General features: G+C 37.3%; 1 protein-coding gene and 1 pseudogene across 1 annotated transcript in view; one reads left to right on the top strand and one right to left on the bottom strand.

Moving 5' to 3' along the window:
* Syne1 (spectrin repeat containing nuclear envelope protein 1) overlaps window positions 1-18191 on the top strand; it is a 564055-nt gene that overhangs the window by 102731 nt on the left and 443133 nt on the right. The window lies entirely within an intron of this gene.
* Window positions 5355-6637, bottom strand: LOC105740957 (annotated as a pseudogene).

Genomic DNA, 18191 nt, shown 5'->3' with positions numbered 1-18191 from the left:
TCAGAGAATCCTTTATCTTCCCCAGATTTTCTCCATGTCCTCAAAGATAATAAAGGCCCTTTCCTTTTTTCTTTCTGCCTGTTTCTCTGCTGTGACACAGTAAAAAAAAACCTATCAGTTTTAAGGTGTTTTCCAATCTTATTGGTGAAAATAATTTGCAATTATTTTTATCATATTTCTTTGTTTTTAAAATAGAAATTGAATATCTTGTCAAAGCTTTTACATTGAATATCTTGGGGTACAATTTTGTATGTACAGCACACTTGAAAAGATAAGAGACCCACAGAAGAGGTGAAGTTGAGCTCATCTTAATTCATACTTTTTAATTTTTTTTAAATCTCACTGCCCAATAATATTGGGAAATTATAAACATTGTAAAATTTTTAAGGCATATGTTGATTCTTGGAATTTCTTTGTGATCCCTTGGAGCTCTTTGCACAGGGAGGAAGAGTGTACAGAGATACTTAACAGCAAAACTTAACAAAGGGATTTATCTTTTCTTGTTTCACTTGAAAGTAACTATACAACATGGTGAAAAAAACTCAAATGATAATTATTGGTAGGCGCTGTGCCCAGGGCTTAGCACTGGTGACTTGAAAGCATGCACTGCCAACCCCTGGAAATAGATGCTCTTGGGATTTGAATCCAGACAAGAAACTAAAGTCCAGCTGTATTCCCTGCATTACACACTTTTTGTATGAATGGTATAATTTTGAAAGGTTGCCCAATTTTTCCTATCCAAAATTGGCCCATTATAAGCTTAATTTAATAGAGATTTCTTTGCTCCTTTTAAAAATCATCTATACTTACGTTACTTTTTTTTCTGGGGGTAATAAAACTTGAATACAGGAATAGAAGAATGATAAATTACTTGTTGTCTTAAACTTTATGCCAACACTGTAATTTTTTGCTAAACATAACGCCAAGTCACAAAAGTCACTGGAGGTTATTTTCTTTTTTCTGATCCAAATATATTTGTAACACATTTTGAAAATCAAATCTGGCCTATTTCTCTGCTTTTGTAGCTAAGGATTTAGAGATGGTTGTAGAGGTTCTGTTTATGCCTGTGTCTGTCTCAGCAGCTGGTCACTTAGTTGCTCCTTCTTCATCTCTTTCTCTACCCCCTCCTTTGCCAACATCATTCCTAGCTTAGGCTCTGTTTCCAGCTCTGTCCCTCTCATTTCCCTTCCACTTTTTTGCCATCTATATGTGATCTCCATCCCTTCATCACCAGGCTAGCAGCCTCACTCCAGTACATTTCCATGTCCGTCTCAGTCAACTTCCCTACTGTTATCTCTGTGGTCATCTCTGCTTTGTCTGTTTCCCTCTATACAAAAACACACCCAACCTGCAAGCCCTAGACTTTGCATCCTTGTGGAGGTCACATTTACGTGTGCTCTGAGATTGAAACTGCAGGGATATTTCCCTATGCCTTACAATGTGCTCATGTGCCTCTAAGAAGTCTGAGAATGATAAGATCTCACTTGCAACAGAAACAAGGTCAGTTTCACATATTCTCTGGACCAAGACACTCTGTCACTTTTCTTGCTTGTTTGTGACACTATGAAGTTTGCTCTCAAAGCAATCTGAAATGCTCAAGCTCACTTGCTCCCACTCTTTCATCCTGATGAATATGTACAAGTGCATGGGCACACACACACACACACACACACACACACACACACACAGATCATTAGCTAGTCTCTACAGAAGCCTATGTTCTACCCAACATCTCAGTAAGTCTTTCATGAATATAGCGTATTAAATTCCTTGTCCTTGGCTTCAGATTACCTATTAGCAACACACAGATATCTTTCACACACAACAGGTCTTCAGTCACAGAAAAATCCTGAAGCTGTACATACAGTAAAAACATTTCTCTTTAGAAAAGTAATCCAGGGCTCATAAAGTAGCTCAGCAATCTAAAGCGCCTGCTTAGGCAAGCTTAGGAAAAAGCAGGAATCGCAGTTCAATTCTCAGCACTACATGCTTTGCCAGCACCACCCGCACCTCCAGGACTGACTGAGCTGACCACAAAAGAAAAAAAGAAAAGAAAAAGAATCCATAAGGAAAAACTTGATAATATTTCATTATTTTTCAGAACTTTTTTTGAAATCAACAATGCTTATTACATTGTATATTTTTACCTTCAAAGTAGTTGCTCAGAATATCAGATGTAAGACTGATAAAACAATATAAACATTAACTGTTCCTTTCAATGAACTAAGAGAAATTAGTAGTACAATCATCTTAGCCATTATATATATATAATGAGAGAGAGAGAGAGAGAGAGAGAGAGATTGAGAGAGATTGTTTTGTTTTCTTTTCCCTTTCTTCTCTCTTCTTTCCCTGAGCCCAGTTATTTTCTTTTGAGAAATTTCTTTCTGTTTCACAGTATCTATCTTACCTTTTGGTTCTTATTTAATTTTTCAGTTTCTTACACTAAGGAGGCAACACAATATTTACAGATATGAGTCTGATCTGCTTCACTTATGAATATGGTGTCTAGTTTCATCCATTTACCTAGAAAAGCCTCAAGTTTCTCTTTTTTATAGTTGAGTAATACTCCACTATATAAAAATATCACATTTCTATCCATTCCTTGATTGAGGAGCATTCATGTTATTTCTAGAATTTAGCAATTACAAACTGTGCTGCTACAAACATATGTGCATGTATATCACTGTGGTGTCATGTTTTTTATTTCCTCTGGGAAAATACCAAGAAGGGAAAGAGCTGGGTCAAATAGGACCTCTGGTCAGTTTGTTGAGGAATCTCCAAATTAATTTCCACAGTGGTTTCACCAGTCTGTACTCCCACCAACAGTGGAGAAGGGTTCCTTTTGCCCACAGCCCCACAAGCATTTGCTGTTGGGTGATTTTTTGATAGTAGCTTTTATTTCTAGAGTGAAAGGAATCTCAGTATTGTTTTAATTTGCTTCTCTTGAATGATGTTGAACATATTTTGGTACATTTATTTGCCACTTGAATTTCATCTGAGAAGTGTGTGTTCATCTCAGATGTCCATTTTTGGATTGTTTCTTTAAATTTTGGGGTCTGAATTTCTTTAATTATTTATATGTTCTAGATAGAAATCCTTTGCCTGAGGGAGAGGTTAAAATTTTTTCCAGCTTGTGGGTTTTGTTTTTGCTCTTTTGGTGATTTTCTTGAGGCTTTTAATAAGATGAGATTCCAGGTATTGATTCTTTGAAGTATTTCTCATACAATTTGTTTTTGTTCATGAACTCTTTACCTATTCCTATGTCTCCAAGATTTCTACTTACTTTTTCCTTCAGTACATTTAGTGTTTCTCTCTTAATATTTAGATGTTTGATCAATTTTGACTTTAGTTTAGTACATGGTGATAGATACAGGTCTAGTTTTAGTCTTCAGCATGTGGAAAGTTGTTTTTGTGATACCATTTATTAAAGAGGCTATCTCTCTTCCAGTGAACATATTTGGCTCCTTTGTCAAAAATAAGGTAGCTGAATGTGTTTGTGATTCTGTCGGTATCTTCTAATCTGTTCCACTGAACCTCAGATCTGTTGTTTTGTTCTGTTTTTGACGGTACCATGCTGATTTTATGACAGTAGTCTTAGGGTATTATTTCAAGTATTTTCAGAGACTGGGATGCCTCCTGTCTTGCTTTTTTTTGGCCATTCTAGGTAACTTTTGGTTCCAGATAAACTTTAGGAATGTTTTCTATAGACCTTCCAGATATACTAGTGATATTTTGTTCAGGATTGCATTGAATATATATAACAGTGTTGGGAGTATGACCATTTTCAGCATTGGTTCTTTCTACCCATGAGCTAGGACTGTATTTCCATTTTCTTTTGATTCTCTTTTGTCAGAGTACTGTAATTTTCAGATCTTTTTGAAGTGAAATTTCATTATTTCTTCTTACTTATTAACTAACCGAGACAGATTGTTTAGCTGATAACTAATAAATATCCCCAGGGATAGAGGCTTAACTACTGTTTCCATAGAATACACTCAGTGTCCTGTAGTTGTGGGCCAGGCTGTGTCTGACTCAGTTTGTTATTTGTGCATTGATCATCTACTTTCTCTAGCAATGTCTTTGTCTACTTTGTTATTGATATAGGTCCTGCTTAGTCCATTCTGGCTGCTTTAGTACAGTCTCAGAGTCTGAGTGACCTAAGTACCAAATGTTTATTTCTTTCAGTTCTGGGGGCTAGGAAGACCAACATCAAATTTGTGTTTTGGGGGGCCAGAGAGATGGCTCAGTAGAATAAGCACTTCCCTGGCAAGTGCAAGGACCTGAGTTCAATCCACGGTTCCACCAAAAAAAAAAAAAAAAAAAATTGTGTTTTTCATGAAGGTCCTCTGCCTGGCTCATTAACAGTTGTCTTCTCCCTGTGTCCTCACATGGCAGAGAAGCAAAAACTCTTCATGTTCACCCAAGAATATTAACCAACTCCATGTCTAGGGCCCTACTTTGTGGCTATAGCCAAACTGATTGCTACCTAAAGATTTCTCTCATCTAAATATTACCACACTTTGGGTTGGAGCTCTAGGGGACCTGGAAGGGACAAAAATATTTAGGGCACAATAGGGTCCAAGTTTAATCTGAAAATAGCCTTAAACAAATGAGAATTTCTGCTAAGTTTCTAGCATTGGACTGGGAATTTAAATCTGGAAGGGTGGCAGTCATAGGCTAATTTCTTCTTTCATAGCTGAGGCTTCCAACATAATCCTGTTATATGTGTCTCTGAGCTTTGTTGATTTTCATTTTTTCAGATAATCTGGCAATCACATAATTTAAGACTTAAATTGTATTTTATCACTTGGATGTATTGCCCTTTTGTGTAATTTTCTGTTCAAATCCACCAATTAAAGTAAAATAAGATCCATGTTGAAAATATTTATAATGCTGGTAACTAAGACATTAGTTTTTAAGTCCCTTTGTTACTAATGCTGAATGATATGCCAAGTCATTTTGTCTCTGAGAGTAACAGAGAAGAAAAACGATAAATTGTCCTGGAAAAACAAAGTTTTAGCTTTTTTTATGGAATGCAACTTATAAATAGTTTATAGAATCTTTGCCAGAGAACTTTTGCCCATACTCATGGGAATTTTTGTAGACCTAAACCAGAATAATAAATCCTAAATTTTATCATAATACTTTTCTCATAATACTCATAATAACTTATCTTATTGAAGGGTGTGTGTTTGTATTGTTGGAGATTAAACCCAGGACCTTGAGCAGGTTTTTTTTTATGTTGCAACTCTAGATTTGATTTACTTATAAAGCAATAAATATTAGAAGCACAAACAAACTGCACATGTGTAAACAAACTACACAATGATTGATGAGAGATCAAGGAGGTGGTTTGGAAGATTTCAAGAAGTTGAATACCATCATCCTGAATGTAAGGTAGACTAGGACAGAAAGCTCCTTAGAAACATGTGCAATGTACAATGGACGGGTCTGCCTCGTCATACTCTTGCTTGCTAATCCACATCTGTTGGAAGGTGGACAGAGAGGTCAAGATGGAGCCCCTGATCCAAACCAAGTATTTACATTTAGGGAGAGTAATAATCTTAATCTTCATGGTGCTAGGAGACAGTGCAGTGATTTCCTTTTGCATATGATTAGCAATACCAGGGTACATGGTGGTACCTCCAGATAAGACACTGTTGGCATGCAGGTCCTTGAGGATATCAATGTCATCCTTCATAATGTTGTTGTAAGTAGTTTTGTGGATATCAGCAGATTCCATACTGATGAAGGAGGGCTGGAAAAGCCTCTCTGGACAGCAGAAGCACTTGTTGCCAATGATGATATTTGGCCATCTGAAAGTTCATAGCTCTTCTCCAGGGAGGAGGAAGAGGCAGCTATGGCCATCTTGTTCTCAAAATCCAGGGCTATGTAACACGGCTTCTCTTTAATGTCATGGACAATTTCACATTTGGCAGTGGTCACGAAGGAGTAGCCATGCTCATTGAGAATCTGCATAAGGTAGTCTGTGAGATCCTTACTGGCCAGATCCAGATGCATGATGGCATAGGGCAAAGCATAGCCCTCATAGGTGGGGACATTGTGAGTTACACCCTACTTGGAGTATAGAACAATGCCTATGGTACAGCCAGAAGCATTCAGGGACCGCGCTGCTTGAATGGCCACATACCTAGCAGGGGCATTGAAGGTCTCATACATGATCTGGGTCATCTCACAGTTGGCCTTATGGTTTGGGGGGGTGCTCAGTAAGTAGAGTGGGGTGCTCCTTGGGAGCCACACAGAGTTCATTGTAGAAGGTGTGGTGCCAAATCTCCATGTCGTCCCAGATGGTAATGATGCGATGCTAGATGGGGTACTTCAGGGTCAGGATGCCACCCTTGTTCTGGCCCTCATCACCCAAATAGGAATCCTTTTGCCCCATACCTGCCATGACTCCCTGGTGACACAGACAGCCCACGGTGGAGGGGAAGATGGCGCGGGGTGCATCATCCCCAGGGAAGCCAGCCTTCACCAGCCCAGAGCCATTGTCACACACCAAGTCGGTGGTCTCTTCGTCGTTGCAAATATTGGCAGAGCAGCAGCGAGGTCGTCTGAGGGTGAGGGAGGCGGGGCTCCGGGTTCTGCTGGGTGGCGGCAGGCGCTCGACCTTGCACATGTTAAGCAAGCACTTTATCACTAGACTACATCTCCTTCCGTTTTTTTATTTTTCTCTTAAGATAGATGTCATTAAATTGATCAGGATGGCCTCCCAGAGTAGCTAGGATTATAGGCATTTGCCACTGCACACAGTTAAGATGTTAAAGCAATCTAGAAACATTTTTTAAGATACTATTTTTAGGGATAGCTTTTAGAAAGAAAATTTACATCTTTTCTCAAAATCTGCTTTGCCATTCCAGAAGTACCTTTAATAGTAAGTGGTGGTAGTTTATGAGCTGAGATGCTGATTGACATGCAAAGGACCGGCCCTCCTTCCCTCCTAAGCATAGCTAGTCCAGAGCGCGTCCACACTCAGGACTGTTCAGAAATGCTTATGGAGCGGAAAGGTTTTTCTTAATATAAAATCGTCATTATTGTTTTTGACTGCTTTTCTTGGTTGCAAATTAATAAATGGCTTACTTAAAATTAAATAAAATAACCAACTGTTTACTGCTGACATTTCATTCTATTATTACAATTATTTGTACTATGATAGCCTTCAATGAAAAGATAAGATGCAAATATGAGCCCAATATAGTTTTTAAAAATATACTTTTCTTAAGCCAAATATCTTAATAAGACAAAAACCTGAAGATTTTCTGTGTGTGTTTTGATACCATTTTTAGTAAGCAGCTGTAGAATATTCAGACTTGTACATATAATTATCTACTCAGTTTTAATATTTCCTTTGTTTAAAATTGAAGTCTTTATGCTTCTGTAATTCTCCATAACATTGAAAATCACAAATTGTGATATATATTGTAAATATATTGAAAATCACAAATTGTGATATATATATTGGAATATACCATTAATAAAATTAATGGGCTGTAGTTATTTCCTACACCAGTTATTCTTTTGAGGGGTAGGGCTTGGTGTTTAAATGTGGAACCTATAATTTTCTTTTTCATCAAGGGGAAACTTGAATCATTCTATTGTATTAGCCATTAATAAAGGAAGGTGGAATGCTATTTTTACTCAGGCCAGTGTCGACTTGGAGTAACAGCTTTGCAGACACAGAGTCCTGATTAAGGTCTTGCTTGTGAGCACTCATTGTTAAAATGCCCTAAATTGAGGGGATGCTGTTTATTAAGTCTTCACCCTGTCCCGAATGTGGTGTTTTTAACGTTTTTATTTAATCCTTATAGCAACAATCAAATGTATGATTTTTTTCACTGTTTTACAGATCAGGAACCTGAAGCTTATCATTAGTTAATAAGCTCATGGTCACCAACAAGTGACTTGAGTTATGACTGACTATAGTTATTCAGCCATCCTTGCTCCCAGCACAGAGGAGGCTGAGGCAAGAGGGTCACCATGAGTGTGAGGCCAGCCCAGCTATACACAGATTCTCACTCTGCTCCCCACAATCCAAAAACAATGTTAAAAACAAGCAAGTGACACAGCCATACATTAGTTCTGTCACTTCTAAGCATGGTCACTCTCAACTAAACTTGGGCTTCTGTACACGAAACATCACAGAGTAGTGGAAACAGCAGACATTTACTTCTTGTAGTTCCAGAGGTTTAGAAATCCAAGATCCAGATGGTGGAAGATTCAGTTTTTGTTGTGGGCTACCTTCCTGTTCTCCTCACAGGAGAAAGAACAGCTGTCTTTTTTCGAGAGGACACTAAACAACTTGATTATTGGGGCCTTGCCCTCAACCTAATCATCCCCCCAGGGTCTTGCCTTTAATACTGTATCAGCACATTGAGAGCTAAGGTTCCTATGAATGAACAAATGGGAACATAAACTTTTTTTTTAACAGTTGACACTACTGCTGGTGTTATATGTTTACATTTTGTTTTTTTAGTTATTCATTTATAAATATTTCATTTTTTATGTATTTAGTAGAGGGTGTACAGGGTCTCACTACACAGCTCAGACTCATAGTGATCCTCCTGTTTTCAGCTTCCCAAGCGCTGGGATTACAGGCACGCACCACCACGCCCAGTCTCATTCTTGTTCTCAGTGCACCCCAGGGTCAGGGCCGGCACGGCACCCCAGGGTTCCAGTTCCTGCATCTACCTAAGCAGGCTCTTTAGTCCACTGAGCTATCTGTCCAGTCCAATAAATATTTCTTAAGGATGATGCCGTACACCTTGTAGATAAAAGGGTGAACAGAGATCCTGAAAGTGGCAACCTAGCAGAAGGCAAATACTTCCAAGAGTGTGTGATGAGGTCCCTGAGAGGGAAAATGCAGGGTGACAGTTTGGCACAGGGTAGGACGACCAGTCATAGGAATATGAAGGAAGCTGTCAGTAGACTTTCAGAGGAAGCAGCATTTAAAGGAGGCCTGAGAAATACCTTGAGATTGCACTGGCAAAAGAACCAATCTGTTCAAAAATGGAGGGGTGAGAAGAGTATGCTTGGTACTGAGAAAGGATTGGAAGAATTTCAACATGGCTGAGAATGTGGATCTAGGAGTGGTTGGATTAGGGGAAAGAAAGAAAAAGCAAGATTGGTTACCAATCATTAAGGAGCTTTGACCTTCTGTAATGAAAAGTGAAGGACACAAAGAAAGGCTCTATTCTTGTGAGCTAATGCAGAAACAGGAAGATCTGTAAAGAGAGGTGACTGGAGCTGGGATGAAAGTAATGGTGAGAGGGGAGAAAAGTGGTATGGTCTTTGCAGTGTTGAATCAAGGAATTATATTGGGATAAACATATAAAAAATTGACTTTTAAAAGCATGATTATTTCTTTCACATTTTAAAATTTACCTTAGAAAAATTCCTAAATTTTATGCAAGATCCCTAAGATATTGTAATTTTACTATGCTACATTGATCAACAAAAGGAATAAATATGCCTGTTCTAATAAAATTTATTAAAAATTAGACATTTTAAAATTAGAGAGCTGGGGAGATAGCTTGGTGGCCTAAGCGCCTGCCTGACAAGCTTAAAGACCTGGGTTTGATTCCTGGTACTGCATGCCATGCTGGTCACAGAACCCCAAGCATGCCGTGCTGGCCAGGGAAACTGGGCATGGTGGTACGTGCTTGTAATCCCAGTACTGGCAAGGCTGAGACAGAAGGATCACTACAAATCTGAGCTGCATAGCAAGACACTGTACCAAATAAATAAATAAATAAATAAATAAATAAATAAATAATAAAATGATAATAAAATTAGAGAAATATAGTATGAATACTATTAACAATCGTACTGATTACAGTCTATTGTCCAGTGGTTGAAATCCCACATTTGCTCACATCATGTTGAACAGGATGGACTGCTGTAGCTCCCGTAATTTGATCTTTACTATATCAGTTAAATAAATGGCTTGGCACACAGTCTTTTAGGGAAAAACAGATTTCAAATAGACATTTTCACGCACTTCTATAACCGGTTCTCGTGCAGTGAGTAATCCTTTATCCATCTGCCAGCCTTGTATTTATGCAGCGACCCAATACAGGCAGCAAATGTGTATAGCACTGTCTTCAGACCTCAGGGATGATCTGAGCTTCTTCTCACTTTTTAAAAGAACTGGAAAGAAATCTTAAGGAATTATTCTGTTTTCCTATTAAATAATTGGGCTGCTATAAGAAAACATCAAGCATGGGAGGAATTAAGATGAGAAATTTATCATCTCACAATTCCTTTTCTAATTTTTTAAAATTTTAAAATTTTAATTTTAATTTTTGTGCCATACTGGGTGTTGAACTCAGGACCCTGTGCTTGCCAGGCAAGCACTTATTCTACTGAGCCATCTCCCTGGGTCCAATCTCACGTTTCAGAGGGCTCGAAGGCCATGCGCCCTCTGAGGCTGGGAAGGCTTATTCCTTGCCTCTGCCCAGCTTTCATGGTGGCCCTCAGTCCTTGAGATTCTCTACCTGTGTCACTCCTGGCTCTGCTCTGTGCATGGCAGTGTCTACTCCAATTTCCTCTTTATACAGGGACTAGGTATACTGGAAGAGAATAATGCTAATGACTTCATTTTAGCTTCACCACCAAACTAAGGACTCTATTTCCAAATAAAGGTATGTTCTGTAATCCTCAGGGGCAAGATTTCAACATATATTTGGGTCTGGCAATTCAACTGATAGGAGGTCCATTAAAAGTACAGGTTGTTGCAATTCCAAGTTGGGTATATACTGTCCTTTAAGAGAAACTCTCTGGATTTTCCATGGTTATACAAAATCCATGGTAATTACTTTGAATGACATCCTCATCAGCATAACCACCTCAATGGCTGCTTTCATCTTCTCCTGTAATGTTTTCCATCAACAGTGCTGAAAGATGACATGGAAACTCTTTCTGCCATGGATTTCCCTCCCATCTGCTTCCTTGTGCACACTTTATGGGCTCTAAGTGAGCTAATATGTGAAACAAAAGGAACAAAGAGGAAAATGTGAAATAACTATTCCCTTCAGAAATCATTCATTAATCATTTTTAAAGCTATGTAAAGTATGTTATTTTTCTTAGTTTATCTCACAATATGTGCATATATCAAAATGTGACATTACCTCCTACGACAGTATATAACTTGTCCAATTATACCTAATAAAGTTGGGAGAAAATAAACTTATTTTGTGAATTCTAAACCTACTGATAGTTATTTCCTAATATGCAACCAAACATTAAAGATGAAAATTACTATTTCAATAGAATTTAATTTAAAGATTATCTTACTTTGGGACCAGCAAGATAGCTCAGCAGACTAAACACGTGCTTAAGCAAGTGTAGGGACCAGGGTTTGATTATGACACCACATGCTGCTCCAGCCCTGCCCCAAGGTGAACTGAGCCAGCGACCTGGTAGCCCACGCCTGTAATCCTGGTGCTGGACAAGCTGAAAACGGGAGGACCACTACCAGTCTGAGGTGCATAGTGATAGCCTCTAACAAATACATGAAAAAGGTTATCTTGTTAATGATGTGGATATATATCTCACACGGTTTATACAGCTTAATAAATAGTTTGATAATACTTGTCAGATTTTCTCATTTAGAAATTGTTTTACTCCTACCTCTATCAACAAATGCTTTTAAATGTTGTTTACTAAAATGTTGTTTACTAACAAAAGCAATTCTATGCATTGATAATAAAGCAGTGAATAAAAACAAAATAATCCATGCATTATAGAGCTGACACCCTAATGAGGGAGATGGGAAGAAAAGAAGATAAAGAAGCCAATCTATAGAAAAAGCCATAGGATGGGACAAGGTCAGAAGGGAGATAAGTTGAGGGTCATTGAAGTCATCCAGGCAAGAAGCTGGGAACCTGGATGGACAAGGTTCTAGTAGTGGAAGTGGAAGTGGTGAGTGCATTCTGGATTAATTTTGAAAATAAAGACAAGATATGTGGATAGATCAAATATTGGATATGGGCAAAAGAAAGGAGTCAGAGTAACCCCAACTTGGTACTGAATAAAACAAATAACTGAGGGTATATGGTTCTTTGATATTACATAGTAAAAATACATTTATTACACTTGAAAATTATCAAGAGAAGAACGTCAACACTTAGAGTTGAAACTGGACTGGGAGATAGTTATTATCTTTGGGATATTTACTCAGAACTGAATTAAATTATAAAGGAAGTGGAAATGATTATTTAATCTACCACAGGAAAGGGAAAAGAATGAGAACTGTCTCTTTACCTTTGCCAAGTTGTGGTGGAAAATCATAGCACCAGTGCATTCACAAAGGGACAGCAAGACAAACAAGTTACACATAAAACTTTCAAGTTACTTCAACTTTTTTTCTGGAAATACTGGAAACCTTCAATTAAATCTTCTGCATAAAATGGCAAAGCCATTGACAAGAAATTAACTTTATTTGGCTATCATCTGTGGGTCATGGCTGCTTGGCAACACTGGTCCATGGCTCTGTTGACATTTGGAGGTATCTGACTGCAGTGAGCTTTCTGCCTGCCTGGAGGAAGTGGCTCACTCCACATCTGCTGATGCACCTCGCTTCCCTTCCCAGTCTTCTCTGTTTCCATTGTTTTGCTCATTTCTCTTACTGTGAAGACAAAACTGCTTTAGACTAGACCTAGAATGGGAATTTTCTCCATCTACTCCTTCTCAGCCAGAGTTCCTGCTTAACCCAGGGCTTCCAGCTTGCTAGGCAAGCATTCTACCACTGAGCCAAATCCCCAGCCCCTAAGACAAATTTTAGCTGATATGAAAAATAAAATGTACAATAACATAATTTTACTAGGGGACATTCCATTGACACCAAGAGATAGATTAACTATGAAAAAATTAACAAAGAAATAACAGAACTAAACAAACTTGTGAAGAAATAGACTTAGTAGAACTTTACAGAGTGTTTCACTCGATAGCATCAGAATAACATTCTTCTTAGCTGCCCACAGGATATTCTCCAAGATAGACCATGTTCTAGCACATAGAACATGCTTAAGTAAATACAAAATAGTCAAAAGTATCTCATGCATATTATCTTACCATAGTGCAATGAAACTGGAAATTATTAACAGTAGAAACAGCAAAAACTCTATGAATACATGGAAGCTAAATAATACCATCCTGAACAATCAATGGGTTACAGATGAAGTTAAAGGAGAAATTAAACATTATATACAATAAAACAAAGATGTAAATACAACTTACTGGAATCTGTGGGATGCAATGAAAGCTGTCTCAACAGGGAATTTATGGCGATAAATTCTTACATCTTGAAAATGGAATGAGCCCAAATAAACAATCTTATGCTACACTTCAGGCTTCCAGTAAAAGAAGGGCAAGCCCAAAGAAGGCCGAAAATTATAAAGCTCAGAGCAGATACAAATGCATGAAGATGAAGAAAACAATACAAAAAATTAATGAGTTAAAGACTTGGTTCTTTGAAAAAAATAAGTGAAATTGGTAAATCCCTAACCAAACTTATCAAAAAAGGAAAAAATCCATTGTGCCTGTCTATTTCTCTTAATTGGTGAATTGAAAAAATTCAAATTCATGCAATGAGGAATGAAAAGGGTGAAATTACTACAGACCTTAAAGAAATTCAGGGGATCATCAATACCTACTTCCAAAATCTTTACTCTCACAGGATAAACAGCAGAAGAAATAGACAGAATCCTAGATACATATGAACTACCAAAGCTGAATCATCAAGATCTAAAAATTCTAAATAATCCAATATCAGTCAATGAAATTGAAAATGTAATAAAGAACCTACCAACAAAGAAAAGCCCAGGTCCTGATGAATTCACAGCTAAATTCTACATGAAATTTAGAGAAGATCTAATGCCAACTCTACTCAAACTCTTCAATGAAATTGAAAGGGAAGCAATTCTCACAAGCTCATTTCTGGAGCCATTATTACTCTGATGTCAAAACCAGAGAAGGACCCAACCAAAAAGAGAACTACAGGCAATCTCCCTAATGAACATAGATGCAAAACTCCTCAGTAAAATAGTAGAAAACAGAATTCAGCAAATTATCAAGATTATACATCATGACCAAGTGCCATTCACCCCAGGAATGCAGGGATGCTTTAATATATGCAAATCCATAAATGTAATGCACCTCATCAATAGAGCCAGAGACAAAAGTCACATGGTCATCTCAATAGATTTCAGAGAAGCTTTTGATGAATTCCAACACTCATTCGTGATAAAAAAAAAATTCTACAGAAAATCAGAATAGATGGTCTTTACCTCAACCTGATGGGAGCCATCTATTTTAAACCAACAGTCAACAGCATACTAAATGGAAAGAATTGAAAGCCTTCACTTTAAAATCAGGAACAAGAGAAGGATGCTCACTATCACCACTCCTGTTCAATATACTTCTGGAAATATTAGCTAGAGCAATTAGATGAGAGAAAGAAATAAAAGGAATAATGATTGGAAAGGAAGAAGTGAAGTTATCTTTATTTTCAGGTGACATGATTATTTACATAGAAGACCCAAAAAACTCCACTAAGGGACTTCTAGATTTAATGTTGAAATTCAGTAGGGTAGTAGGATGCAAAATCAACATGCAAATATCACTAGCATTTCTTTTATTTAGATGTATTTAGTACAGGGTTTACAGGGTCTCACTACACAGATCGGACTTATAGTGATCTTCCTGTTTTCAGCCTCCTAAGTGCTAGTATTACAGGCTTGTGCCACCAAGTCCAGTCTCAGCCACATCTCAGTGTATACTGGGGATGGAGCCTACATGGCACACTGGAGATTGAACCCCGGCCCCTGTGTCTGTCTAAGCAGGTGCTTTAATCTGCTGAGCTATCTGCCTGGCCCTTTATTGGCGTTTCTATACACAAACAATGGATGTGCTGAAAGAAATTATGGAAACCATGTCTTTCACTAACACAACTAAAAAAAATGAAATACTTACAAATTGGTCTCACAAAGGAAGTAAAAGATTTATATAGTGAAAATTATACTACTCTGAAAACAGTGATTGAAGACGATTTTAGCAAAAGATATTCTTGGATTCTGGATAGGAAGAACCAACATTATGAAAATGACCAAGCTCCCAAAATGGTTATTCAAATTCAGTGTAGTCCCAATTAAAATAACATTAGTATACCTCTCAGATCTAAAAAAAAAAATTCCTAAAATTAATCTGGAAACAGAAGAGACCTAGACTGGCAAAAGCAATCCTGGGCAACAAAGAAAAGGCAGGAGGCATCACAATCCCTGACTTCAAATTATACTACAAAGCTACTATGATAAAACCAGCATGGTATTGGCAAAGAAACAGGCCTGAGGGTTAATTGAATGGATTAGAAAATGCAGATACAACTACAAACACATTCAGCCATCTTACCTTTGACAAAGGGGCCAAACATGTTCACTGAAAGAAAGATTGCCTCTTTCATAAATGGTGCTGGAAGTACTAACTTTCTACATGTGGAAGGCTTAAAAAGGACCCAGACCTATTGCCATGCTCAAATCTACAGTCAAAATGGATCCAATATTTAAATATTAAAACTGAAACACTAAATCTTCTGGAAGAGAAATTAGGTAAAAATCTTTAGGACATAGCGGTAGGTAGAGAGTTCATGAACAAAAATCAAACTGCATGGGAAATACTTCAAAGAATAAACATTTGGGAATCTCATGTTTTTAAAAACTTTTTGCACATCAAGAGAAATGATCCACAAAGTAAAAATAAAACCCACAAATTGGGAAAAAATTATGAAGGACTGTCCTTCCAACAAAGGACTCCTATCTAGAAATGTAAAGAATGTTTTTAAAAAATCAAAGTCCCAACTCAAAAAAATCAAAATTCAAAGATCCAATTCAAAAATAGGCACCTGAGATGAATATATACTTCACAAATGAAGAGATACAAATGGCAAATAAATACATGAAAAAGTGTTCAACATCATTGGTCTTTCAAAAGGTGCAAATTAACACAATGCTGAGACACCATCTTATGCCAGAAATAATGGCTAATCATCAAGAAATCAACAAATAACAAATGCTGGAGAGGCTGTGGAAAGAGGAACCCTTCTCCAGTTTTGGTGGATATGAAAGCTTGTACAACCATTATGGAAATTAGTATGGAGATTCCTCAAAAAGCTAGGACTGGAGGTTCCATTAAAGCCAGCTGTTCCCCTCCTAAGTACTTTTCCAAAAGACATGAAAACATCACACCACAGTGATATATATGCACCCATGTTTCTAGAAGTGCAATTTGTCATAGCTAAATCTTGGAAACAACCCAAATGCCCATCAATTGAGGAATAGAATTAAAAGATGTGGTAGTTTTACACAACAGAGGATTACTCAGCTATATAAAAAAAGATAAATTCAAGGCTTTTGTTGATAAATGGATGCAAATACAGACTGCACTGGTAAGTGAAATAAATCAGACCCATGTGCAAAAATATTTTGTTAGTGTGAGAGCATCAAAAAGTAAATCTAATCTGAAAAGCTACAATAGATACTGTGAAAGGGAAAGGATTTGTTCAATGAGAAAGAAAAACTGGGATGAGGAAAAGGACAAAAGGAAGAAACAGAAAAGATGTGTTTATGTATATATGCAAGATAATTTGGATAATACCACTCACTGTCAGTTTCTGCGGGTTTTCTGAAAGGAGCAGTTAATGCTTAAAATTGTATTTTTTTTCTTTTTTGTAATTTCTTATAGCTGTTTTGTAGGGTTTTTTTGTTTTGTTTTTTAAACCAATTTTGCATGTTTATATCTGATAATGTAAACTACTAATTTGAAAATAGGATCATCTAATACAGCAATCATTGTTGAATTCCTATTACTTTACTCAGTGAAATTTTGTATTGTTTCTAATACTGTTTTTTATTACTATTTTATATGCTTTAAAAAATAAATAAAATTGGGCTAGGCAAATAGCTCAGCTGACTAAAACACTTTTCTGAAAATGCACTTTCAGAGCCTGGGGAGATGGCTTAGTACAATAAGTGCTTGCCTGGCAAGTGCAAGAGCCTGAGTTCAATTCTCAGTTCTGGAAAAAAAAAAAAAAAAGCACTTTCATATCTCACATAACACCTGAATTTGATCCCTGCCTCTGGAGCTCACTAAGAGTGCAAATGAGACTGAGCGTGGTGGTTCTCACCTGTAATCCCAGTGCTTGGGAGGCTGAAAACAGGGGGATCACTGTGAGTGCAATCTGTGTAGTAAGACCCTATAGACCCTGTACTAAATACATAAAAATAAATAAATAAAACTATCATATGACCTAATAATTCCACTTCTGTATATATTCTCTGGAGAACTGAAAGCAAGTATTGAAGAGGTAATGATGAACTCATGTTCATAGCAATATTATTCACAACAGCCAGAAAGCAGAAGCTACTTAAGAATCCACTGGAAGGAATTTGAACACACAAAATGTTGTACAAATGTGTGATGGAATATTATTCTGGCTTTAAGAGGCAGATTCTGATAACTTGTTATGAAGTATCTTGAGAAGTGGCTGTATCTTGAGAAGGCTGTGCTATTGAAATAAGCCAGTTACGAGATGACATAGCCTGTGTGATTCTCCTTACACCAGGTATCAGGAAAGAGTAATCAAAATCATTGATAAGAAAGCAGGATGGTGTTTGCCAGAGACTCAGAAGGCGGAATGTAGAGTTATTTAATTAGCATAGAGTCTCTGTTTGCAAAATGAAAGCTCTGGAGATGGGCAGCACAGTGATACGGAAATACCTCGCTACTGAACTGTGTGCTTAACAATGGTCAAAATGGTACTTTTTATATTATGTTTATTGTAGAATAATTGGAAATTTATAATTGAAGTAGTATAAAGGTATTATCAGGTCCTTCTGAAAATGTACTTTCATATCTTACATAACACATCTATTTCTAGTCACTTATGTTAGTCCCAAGGGTGGGAAGACTCTGAAATTTACATTGTTACAATCGGAACAGTGTTTGCAAACTAACAACAAATCAGACAACATGTCATTTGTGTTGCAGTTTTGCTACAGAAGAATAAAATAAAGTTTAGAGAACGCTACTGAAAGGATATTGGTTTGATCCCCAGTACCGCATAGTACCCACAACTGGGCACGCTGAGCCAGCTACAGAGTCTGGACATGGTGGTGCACAT

Source organism: Octodon degus, unplaced genomic scaffold (assembly GCF_000260255.1).
Source record: "Octodon degus isolate 3935 unplaced genomic scaffold, OctDeg1.0 scaffold00246, whole genome shotgun sequence".
Lineage (NCBI taxonomy): Eukaryota > Metazoa > Chordata > Mammalia > Rodentia > Octodontidae > Octodon > Octodon degus.
Note: the sequence above shows the minus strand (reverse complement) of the source record. Positions and strands in the feature narration are given on the sequence as shown.